The following is a 7,964-nucleotide window of genomic DNA, read 5'->3' on the forward strand; positions in this document are numbered from 1 at the left end:
TTTATCACAAATAAACAATAGTTCACATATTTTCAATACATCTGTTTTTGGAAGGGTAGCAGGATTGTTCTAGAAGAATTTCCCTGTCCTACATAGCTGCATTTTCTATTATTAAAAAAAAAAAAAAGATATTATGCAAAATCTGTGCTCAGTGTGCATATAGGAGGGTAAAACCTGTATATGTGAAGTTAATGCTGCCATACATTTATTCCAGGAATTAATCAAAGATCACACAAAGTTGCACAATTAGTTGATTGTGAAAATACACATTGATTTTATAGCTGGTATGTATACTATGGCTCTGTAAAAAAAAAAAAAAAAGGATTTATTAAACTTGACTTTCAAAACAATTAGGATCCTTGACTCTGACTTCAGGAAAACAGAATAAAGTCAACCTTGTCCATCAGGAACTTGCTTTTGTATCTCCCTAATTCAACAGCAGGAAGCCTGAATGTCTAAAGTATCCTATAAGTTGGTTTATATGCATAATAGGTACAAATTTCAAAAGTCATACCTCCGGTTGTTCAAACATGTAACTTTGTTTTGATTATAATACAACTTAATCTCTACTGCTATTTCGAGTCTTCTGTGTGCTGTAGAAACTTAATCTAGTCATACCCAAATAAACAAAGCCAAGTTCAACAATTTTTCTATGAGTTCAGTTTAAAATCTCAGGCACACAGAATTTTCTCCCCATCCCCATCTCTGCCCTTCTGCCCCTGCCCCCCTCCACTTGCTTCCATACTTGATATGGGGCAGATTTGAAGTTCCAGACAGAAGTGGATGTCAGTTTTGCAGCAGCATCGATGGGTAAAGGTCCATGTTCAGATCTTAGGAAACAAGGCAATGAAACATATACAAGCTGAGGTAGGGGCAAGGAACTTTCCATATCATCCTATCCCAGTGCATTGCTCTCCAGTATCTTTCAAAATTAATCCATGTTTTTGCTGATTTTGAATGACCCTTGTTTGTGAGAATTGCATTTTGTTCAGGATTGATCTGATCTAGATATTGACAGTAAATGGATAACAATATTTTCTATTTACATATAACATAAACCTGGATCATACTGATCTTTGCTTTGAATTATCTTTTCCATTAATGTTGATAGATGGCACCAAGCTAATCCTATACTCTTCACCCGTTATCTTCTACCCAACACTATCTGTCAGACAGATGTTCAAGGTTAACAGCAACATGAGATGTTGGCTGGGCCTGTGCAGTTCAAACATGCCATTTACAGAGATGAAAGAGATTGAGGGGAGTGGAGGTCTAGAGGTAAACAGATTCTGAAAATGTTAAATTGGAGATATGTAGATACCCAATTAGAAATGACAAGTAGGTAACTAGATGTGTGAATCCAGAGGTGAGGATTACAGATGCAAATTTGGGAGTTATCTGCACCTAGGGAGAGAATGTAGAAAAAGAAGGAAAGAGGAGATAGTATGAAGCCTAAAAATATATCAAAGATCTAAGCCTTAATCCGGGCTCTGGTGCCATGGTGGTTAAGAGCTTGGCTGCTAACCAAAAGATCAGCAGTTCAAATCCACCAGCTGCTCCTTGGAAACCCTATGGGGCACTTTTTCTCTGTCCCATATGGTTGCTATGAGTTGGAATCAACTCTATGGCAACGGGTAAGGCTTAATCATTTAGGAGCCTGGCAGAGAAGGAAGCAGCAAAGGAGACTGGGACAGAGAAGTATGTAGCAGGTGGCTCATTGTAAGAAAATTATATTTAAAAAATCCATACTTAGGAAATAAATAAATCAGGAGTTTGTTATTGACTTTCTTTGCATTACAGAAGGAAGCCACAAGCTTCATATAACTACCCAGCACCTAAGGGTATTTAGAGAATAATATGACTTACCCAGGCTTTGGTTTGTTCACAGCTTTTCTGAATCACATTGTCTGTGTAAGATGCAGTACCTGTCTACATACATTTCAACTTCTGTGTCCACTCTCCTAGAGGTAAAAGTGTTAGCTGTGTTACCTGACACAACTGACTTTACAGGAGAACCAGTTGGGAGGTAGATAGTCGAATAACCTGACTTAGGAGTGAAATCCTTGGGTGGATGGTATCCAGGGACCAGGTGAAGGGCCCTTAATAGGTGGAGAAGTAGGAGAAGATTGGCAAAGGTGCAGGTTTTCTAGTTTCAGTGGAAGGAGGGCGATGTCTAAAGCAAAGTCATCTGTTGAGAACGAGGAATGAGAAAGGACTATTAGGGGTTTGACAGAGAAGACATAAGATCTTACTTAGGGAGTGGAAAGTGAGCTTATTAGAGAAGCATCACAGGTGGGCCCCTGCTCCCAGAACACAGGGATAATTGTGATAATCCCGTTAGCTCCTTGACCAGTGAAAATCTAAACATTTCTGCAAATCCCATGAGAATCTCTGTCCTTATGGCCATCTCTGCTTCTGGGAATCCTATTTCCCACAGTGCTGACACCTATGCCAATCCAGGCGAGAAACTCGACCCGTCTTCACATTCAACAACAGCAATAACAAAAACAGTCACAAAGCATCTGTGAATGTGGTTGATGTTAATTGCAATTTGATGTAGAAGATGAGAGGAGGAAAGATTGACTCAGTGGTTCTCCAACTCAGTGCACATCAGAACCACCTGGAGGACTTGTTCAAACACAGATTGCTGTGCAGCACTCAGATTGAGTAGGTCTGGGCGGGGGCCTGAGGATTTGCATCTCTAACAAGTTCCCAGAAGATGCTGATATTGAGGCGAGGACCACACTTAGAGTACCACTGTTCACAAAAAAAAGAAAAGTATAATTTACTCTTCTTAAAATCATCTTTCTCTCACCTGTTCCCCACCCCCTTGTTCTGCAAACTCTTCTCTCCCATTCTCTCTTAGGAGCAAATTCTCTTTCTTCTCTCATGCAGAGCAGTACAGCCGGCATTTTTATTTGGTTGCTGCACACTTCAAATCCACCAGCTGCTCCTTGAAAACCCTATGGGGCACTTCTACTCTTCCCTATAGGGTGGCTATGAGTTGGAATCGACTAGACGGCAATGGATTTGTTGCTTTGTTTTTTTTAATTTTCAACAATCATGCTTTTGGGGGTTGCACACTTTCCAAGATCATTCCCTCCAAAAAAATTCTGCCATCAGCTTTTAAGATAGTAATTTTTTACATTCTTAAATTACTATACACAGAGATCTCCCCGGGATTGTCTATGAAACACGAGAAAGAGATCATCTCCTCATCTTCCTCACTGTGTGCTCCTCCCAGCCTAGCAGCCAGGGCATAACCTGAAAAGCAAACCTGTATGAAGAACCTCCCCCCTCAACCTGCCAGATACAATTCGTCTGACAATCACCTGCAGCGTGTGCTTGCTTATGCTAATTCATGACAGGGGACTCATAGAAATACAGTCTGGCAGCTGGCAAGTAGGTAAAAAGAGAGGGGTGGGACCATTGCCCAAGTGGAAAAGAAAACAAGAGAAGTCAGTCCTCACAAGTCATCAAAAGAGCGGGAGGAGAGAAAGAGCACTGACAGCGTTGCACCATGCAGAAGTGAGGTCCAAAGGGCAAAAGGACACTGGGCTGGAAAGTATAGCAGCATGGACAGTACTTATTGATAAAAGCATGTTCAGCTCCGCTCCTGGGGGCCCTTCAGCCTGCTTTGCATTCATAGGCAATTTATCCTCCTTAATCACTAAATCATTAATGGCAATCAATAGCAATACCACACCAGGGAGGGCAAGGGTGGATGCAGAGAGAATTATTGGTCAGTTTGTTAAATTTAGAAATGCTAACTGAGCTTCAGGTCCTTTCCATCAGGGAGCCCCTCTCCAGGGCATTGGAGACAGAACTGTACCCACGAAGGCAGCAGGAGTGATTTGGACATTTATTGTGAATTCATCTTGTCTTTCTGACCACTTAGGAACTCTGAATAATTGAGTGTATTTCACTATTTAAATTCAGAATTTTTCTCAAATTAAAACCACAATGAGATACCATCTCACCTTGGCATTACTGGCACAAATCAAAAAAACTGGAAATAACAAATGTTGGAGAGGCTGCGGGGAAACTGGAACTTTTATGCACTGCTGGTGGGAATGCATAATGATACAACCATTTTGGGAATGATATGATCCTTCCTCAGAAAGCTAGAAATAGAAATACCATACGATCCAGCAATCCCACTCCTAGGAATATATCCTAGAGACATAAGAGCTGTCACACAAATAGACATATGCACACCTATGTTCATTGCGTCATTGTTCACAGTAGCAAAAAGATGGAAACAACCTAGATGCCCATCAACAGATGAATGGATAAACAAACTATGGTATGTACACACAGTGGAGTATTATGCAACGATAAAGAACAGTGATGAATCTGTGAAGCATCTGATAACATGGATGAAACTGGAGGACATTATGCTGAGTGAAATAAGTCAATAGCAAAAGGACAAATATTATATGAGACCTCCACTGTAAAAAGTCATGAAAAAGTTTACACACAAAAAGAAACAATCTTTGTTGGTTACCAGGGATGGGAGGCGGAAATACTAAATAGACAATAGGTAAGCAGTAACTTTGGTGAAGGGTAACACAGTACACAGTACTGGGGAAGCCAGCACAACTTGTACAAGGAAAGGTCATGGAAGCTCCATAGACACATCCGAACTCCCTGAGGGACTGAATTGCTGCGTGGACAGCTGTGGAGACCATGGTCTCAGGGAACATCTAGCTCAATTGGCATAACACAGTTTATAAAGAAAATGTTCTACATTCTACCTTGATTAGCGTCTGGGGTCTTAAAAGCCTGTGAGCAGCCATATAAGATACTCCACTGTTCTCACCCCTTCAGGAGTAGGGGAGAATGAAGAAAACAAGATACAAGGAAAAGATTAGTCCAAAGGACTAATGGCCCACAACTACCATGGCCTCCACCAGACTGAGTCCAGTACAACTAGATGGTGCCCAGCTACCACCACTGACTGCTCGGACCGGGATCACAACAGAGGGCCCCAAACAGAGCTGGAGAAAAATGTAGAACAAAATTCTTACTCACAAAAAAAGATGAGATTTCCTGGCCTGATGGAGACAGGAGAAACCCTGAGAGTGTGGCCCCCGGACATCCTTTTAGCTCAGTAATGAAGTTACTCCTGAGGTTCACCGTTCAGCCAAAGATTAGACAGCCCCATAAAATAAAACAAGACTAATGGGGCAAAACAGTCCAGGGACAAGGACTAGAAGGCAGGAGGGGACAGGAAAGCTGGTAATAGGGAACCCAAGGTTGAGAAGGGACAGTATTGACATGTCACGGGGTTGTTAACCATTGTCATAAAACAGTATGTGTACTGTTTACTGAGAAACTATTTGTTCTGTAAAGCTTCATCTAAAGTACAATAAAAATAGTTACGTAGCTTGATAGCTCTCTCTCCAAAAAAAAAATATAATAATAAAATAAATTCAGAATTTTTCAGATTGGTAGTCTAGTGTTAATGACAGACAGTGTGTTCTGAAATTTCTGACAATTGTGCCTAATACCCTGGGCCAGTATTCAGCTGTTGCATTTGGCTGCTCATCAGTCATTTTCCCCGTGTCTTGATAACACGTTTTCCCCTACACTCCCCAGAACTGAGTTTCCCTTGCCTCATTGTTGTTAGCAGCTGTTGAGTCGGCCCCTGACCCATGGCGACCCCATGCACAATAGACCATTGTGATTCATGTGGTTTTCATTGGCTGATTTTCAGAAGTAGACTGCCAGGCCTTTCTTCCTAGTCTGTCTTAGTCTGGAAGCTCTGTTGAAACCTGTTCAGCATCATAGCAACATGCAAGCCTCCACTGACAGCTGGGCGGTGGCTGCACGTGAGGGGCATTGGCTGGGAATCAAAGCTCGGGTCTGCTACATGCAAGGCAAGAATTCAATCACTGAATCAGTACTGCCCCCAGATGGAACATACTTAATGTTAATAAGTGCTGCATTGAATTAATAATTCCATGTAAATACTTTTTAGGTTCACTGTACCCTATAATCACAGGTAAGGTTTAAATGTAATCTCAGATCTTACTATCTTGAAAAAAGTTAAAGACATGTATTGTGTATGAGTGTGGGTGTGTATGGGTGTGTTTAGATTTCTCCCTTAGCATCTGACATTGAATTAACATCTAGTACCTCTAACTTTTCATTAAAAGTGATTTTTGCATTTTCCTTTAAACAAAGAAATCAATTTGATTTAAAGAAATCAATAAACTTCCCCTATCTTGGGAGCTTTTAATAGAGAGAAAATAAATATGATCAGCTTGTGTTTTATTATGAAATTAATCCTTATACCATCTGCTTTTGTAATTATACATGATCTTTTAGACACTTCCGTACAGAATGGAGCAATTTCACTAGGACTTATATTTCTGTGGATAGTAATATCCAAAGCCCCTTTTGTTGGAGGCACTTGAGCTCTGAAAAGAGTTTATACTCTTAGTCTAGAACCATTAATTTATTCAATCCACACATATTGATAATGTGTTCCCCCCATGCCCAAAACATACATAGTATGTACCCATATGTGGAGTCCTTAAGTGGAGCAAATAAATGGTTAATGCGCTCGGCTGCTAATCAAAAGATTGGAGATTCGAGTCTACCCAGAGGTACTTCAGAAGAAAGGCCTGGCAATCTACTTCCAGAAAATCAGCCATTAATAAAAACCCTATGGAGTCCAGTTCTACCCTGACACACATGGGGTCACCATGAGTGAGAGTCAGCTCGATGACAACTGGTTTTTGGTTTTTACCTATACACTGTTGTTGTTATTGTGTGCCACTGAGTCGATTCTGACTCATAGCAACACTATAGGACATAGTACAACTGCCCCAGAGGGTTTCCTAGGCTGTAATTTTTATAGGAGCAGATGCCAACTCTCTTCTCCCAAGGATCGCCTGGTGGGTTCGAACCACGGACCTTTTGGTTAAGAGCAAAGTGCTTAATCATTACACCACCAGGGCTCTTTTACTATATATAGTACAAAATATTATTTATTCATTCACAAACATTAAGGGTCAATGCTACATTAAGTACAGGACATATGGCAATGAAGAAGACAGACACACTCCTTGTCCTCAAAGAATTGCTAGCAAAAGTTTTACAAATGAGCTACTAGTAAAAAAATAATTACATTTGTGAAAAGTACTCAGATTAAGTCAGGGCATAACAAGAACATATAACAGGGGCATCTGACCTAGTGGGGTGAGATGGATCAGTGGTTTATCTTTGTATTTTCTGTAGCCCCTAGAATAGTGCTTGCCTAAAATAGTAATAGTAAATGAAAATTTTAAGCCCTTATCATATACCCCAACTTTCTATTTAATAAAATAATACGTATCACTCTTTCCAGTGTCATAGTCAGTTAGAGGCTCATTCATCATTTTTGTCTCAACGAAGTATTAGTCGGCGTAGCTTTGTTGCACTGTCAAAAGGAGCCCGAAGAACTCAAAGTAAACCTCCACTTCAATGGCGTATAGATGACCCCAGGAACAAGACCCCAAAGCTACTTATGGGATGTTTCTGGAAAAGAAGAGTTCGAAGAGTCTAATCCAGAATCATATTCATCTACCAATTCAAGTGGTTTATAATTCCTTATACCTGGAGCTTTTTTTGTGTTTTTTGTATTGTACTTTAGGTGAAGGTTTACAGAACAAATAGTTTCTCACTAAACAGTCAGTATACATATTGTTTTATGACACTGGTTAACAAACCCACAACATGTCAACACTCTCCCTTCTCGACCTTGGAGGACCTTTTTTCTTTTTTTGGTGACAATATACATAGCCAAAGATACACCGTTTAAAAATTTCTCCATGTACAATTCAGTGACATCGATTACATTCTTCTAGTTGTGCTGTTATTCTCACTATCCTTTTCCAAATTATTCCATCACCATTATCTTCAACTCACTGCCCCTTAGGCTTCCCATCAAAACTTCTGAGTTGCTGTTGTCAATT

At 40.3% G+C, this 7,964-nt stretch overlaps 1 protein-coding gene across 1 annotated transcript in view; it reads left to right on the forward strand.

The window, feature by feature from the left end:
* Positions 1–7,964, forward strand: part of F13A1 (coagulation factor XIII A chain) — a 235,169-nt gene that overhangs the window by 59,197 nt on the left and 168,008 nt on the right. The gene's annotated exons all lie outside the window — the stretch shown is intronic.

Source organism: Trichechus manatus, unplaced genomic scaffold, assembly GCF_000243295.1.
Source record: "Trichechus manatus latirostris isolate Lorelei unplaced genomic scaffold, TriManLat1.0 scaffold00188, whole genome shotgun sequence".
NCBI lineage: Eukaryota > Metazoa > Chordata > Mammalia > Sirenia > Trichechidae > Trichechus > Trichechus manatus.